This window comes from Brassica oleracea, chromosome C5, assembly GCF_000695525.1.
Source record: "Brassica oleracea var. oleracea cultivar TO1000 chromosome C5, BOL, whole genome shotgun sequence".
In the NCBI taxonomy this organism is placed as follows: domain Eukaryota; kingdom Viridiplantae; phylum Streptophyta; class Magnoliopsida; order Brassicales; family Brassicaceae; genus Brassica; species Brassica oleracea.
Genome location: NC_027752.1, coordinates 13,396,694 through 13,400,299, shown reverse-complemented (window position 1 = coordinate 13,400,299; position 3,606 = coordinate 13,396,694). Strand labels below are relative to the sequence as shown.

General features: G+C 42.8%; 1 protein-coding gene across 1 annotated transcript in view; it reads left to right on the top strand.

Annotated features, from left to right (window-relative positions):
• Positions 1-3,606, top strand: part of LOC106294085 (gibberellin-regulated protein 12) — a 21,595-nt gene that overhangs the window by 953 nt on the left and 17,036 nt on the right. The window lies entirely within an intron of this gene.

The following is a 3,606-nucleotide window of genomic DNA, read 5'->3' as shown; positions in this document are numbered from 1 at the left end:
TACTCATATAAGAGTTTCATACTCATTTCTCTTTCTCTAGTCATCTCCTATGTTAGTAGTTGTCATAATACAATCATCAAACAAAGGACATATCTCTTGGTTCCATATAGAATATGCAAAAGGACTGTTTTCTGCAGACTCCATGATCACTGAGTATTATAAATATCAAACTCTGTCTATGGTCTATTTATATGTTGAGGAAATGCCTCGAAATGTAGCTTCCAAATAATGATTTCCAGATCAACACATTGCATGTTAACCTCCACAATGGGATCATCGGATCTTCAAATACCGCTACATGTCGAGTCGAACGCAGCTACACATATGTTCCCTGCTTGTGCCTTTCATTCACAATCTGCAATTCTCCCAAGAACCAGAATCAATGTTAAATGAGGTAAAAGTTTTAGAGTCACAACAGACTTTGTATAGCCAAGCCCAATAAACCAAGCACCCAACGTAACATCCCCACTTGCCTATTTGTGCAGAAAATGACTTGATCATTATATAGTAGCATCGAGAAGATAGATGGAGAATGCGGTATGAATGCAAAGTAGACAAAACATTTAAAATCTTACTGATTATGAGAAATATAAGAAATCAATTCTCATGAAATGACGTATAACTGTCCAATAGCGTGATAGAAGTACTTGTTCATGTTCTCACCAAACTTCAAATTCTAAATGTATATATAAATCTATTAGAGTTATTGCCAGCGCTCTGTTGCGATATTTGTTAGCTAAAATAATCCATACAACATAATAGGAAAAAGAAACCAACGAAATTGTAAAGCTAACCATCACCTGAGATGCTTTTGCTGTCCTGACACATTGCAAGCTTAGTGATTTCACTGTCAAAAGCAACAAACTAAGCAGTCATATACATCATAGACATTTATTTACAAACGGTTCATAGTAGCACAGAAAAAGCATATTATTATGTTACGGATGATAAGTTTGATGCATAAATACAGTTTAGAATTTTTTTCAACTGAACATTTGTGTCTACTGAATTACATTACAACACCCACTGTAAGTGGAAGGCGTAATTGACCGACGTAACGTTGGGAACCGAAATTCGCACTGTCGATTTCTGTTTAAATAAGGAAAGTAGGAGAACACTAATTTCCCAGAGGTCCCAGATATCTGCTAATACCACACGCCAAGCAATCAGAACACGAAACGAGAACAGTAATAAAATACGAAATCGAAAAAGAGAGCAAAGAGAAGTCTTATTCCGAATTTGCGTATGAGCGTTTACAACAAGGTATAAGCCTGGGCTCGAGAGCTGTCGGCGAGATTCCTAGTTCTAGCAACCCTAAGACGGCTAAACCTAATTGAGTCGCAGCTCAAAATAACAAAAACGAAAAGTTGCCTAATTGCTCTAAATGCTAAGTTTTCTCTGAAAAAGTCCTCCCCATGCCTCTCGCCTAGGACCCCTTATATACTGGCTCCAAGGTCGGTTTACGCCTTTACTCTTCTGCCCTTAAGCCGACATAGCATAAAAATGGAGATATTTCATTTTTCCGATCTTCGTAATTATCTTCAAAATTTCGTATTTATCCGCGGAAACTTGACATTTATCTTCCCTTCCGGACCAAGCGTAAACCGACATGCGGTTTACGGGCTGTTGGTTAAGAAATCGTAAGTTGGGCCTCGAGTCGTGTCTTAGGTCCATTTGGGCCGTCTTTCGACTCGAAGCGTTTATTACGGCTTCTTTCGATAAAGAATGAACTTTCCGCAGTTTTTACGGTAAAGTTTGATTGATAACTTAGAAATGGCTGGGAACGTGAGATGGGTTCGCTACGGTATTCGGGAGATAGCATCGAAGGGTAGACGAAAATGCATGGACTGATGTCTTATCGACGTTTCGGAAGAGCTCGGTCGCTACGTAGCGACCGAGCTTCGGCTCGAGCTCGGGAGCTTGGTCGCTACGTAGCGACCAAGCTCCTGCTCGAGCTCGGGAGCTATGTAGCGACCGAGCTCCTGCTCGAGCTAGGTCGCTACGTAGCGACCGAGCTTTGGCTCGAGCTCGGTTGCTACATAGCGACCGAGTGAGTGCTTGGTCGCTACGTAGCGACCGAGCTTTGGCTCGAGCTCGGTTGCTACATAGCGACCGAGTGAGTGCTTGGTCGCTACGTAGCGACCGAGCTTTGCCTCGAGCTCGGTCGCTACGTAGCGACCGAGCACGCTACGTAGCGACCGAGCACGCTACGTAGCGACCGAGCACGCTACGTAGCGACCGAGCACACTACGTAGCGCTATGTAGCGACCTAGCTTTGGTGAGAGCTCGGTCGCTACGTAACGACCAGCTTTTGCGTTGGTTGCTACGCGGCAACCTTGTTCGTGTCTTTCTCCGATTTTTCGTAAATGTGTTTTCTCCGCAAGATTCTTCGTAAAAATAGATCTTTTTCTAAGATTTATTTTTCGTAAAAACGTTCATGCCGATTTTTACGGACTTTCAGACATTGATTCCATCGTGACCGATTTTGACCCCAACAGTTAGCCCCCCAGCTCGTTAGAACCATGAGCTTCTAGCGTGAGGTTTTAGCGAGTGGCTTGGCAAGTTAGGTGAGTTAGGCGGAATTAATGGTCGAAAAGGTTCGTGGTAAGTGGTCTTCTCACTCTTCTAAGAGTAGAACGCGATAAGATTGGGGCTGCGTACCCTTGTTGAAGGGATCAAGCTTTTCGTAGTTCGTCTTGGAGTTTAGGTTCTTATGACTTGTTTTCCAGCGAGACTTTTACGGTCTAGTTTTTATGTAGCGGTTATCAGGCGTGTTGCTGCCGATGGCATTTTATATGGGTGTAGAAGGAAGATTACGAGTTGTCATCTCGTAATCTAACTCTGTGTGATTTGCTATATCCGTGATCTGTTTCGAGAGTTTTCCGCAGTGTGTAAATCTTGCGAGATTTCTGAAGACGCTCGAATATTGGCAAAGAGATAAATTTTGGGATCTCGTATCAAGGTTTTTGATACTATGCCTAGAGATGTTAGAGACCAGTGCGCTTGGTTTAGGGCAAGACCTAGGTTTACTTTTGGTTTTAAGATTTTATGCGGTGACTAGCCGGCTATCGATTTATCTGTCGCGATTTTAACCTGATTCGTACCGATTTAAAGTCTGCGATAGGTTCTCTCTTATACGACTTGTATGGTTGGAACCGAGCATCTCTCCAAGGACAATTTTTAAGCCTCCTGGAAGTGCTGACCAAAAATTTTGGGTTTCTTTTATAGCGCTATTATCCTTGTGTCGGATGTACGAGAGTCATCTCCACGAGATGGCTAAGTCTGTTTAGGACGTTAAGAGTTCGTTGTGATCAGCAACAAACTTAATGGTAAAAAATACCGTTTCGAGTCTTCGCGAAGGATATGTTTTGAGAAGATGTTAGTGCGTACGACTGTCTGGTCTTCCAAGAAAGTGTTTTTATAGAGGAAGGATATTTCGTCGAGGAACGAATCTTCAGGCGTCTGCGACGTCTCGCGAGGCTGAAGATTTGTTAATCTTTCGTATGCCGCGTTTCTTGCTTGAAATGTTCGCGGGCTTGAAGATGTTTTGCGATGTTGCAAGGGTTTAGTCTTAGCCCTGCGTTTGAGAAACGTTCTTGTTTGACT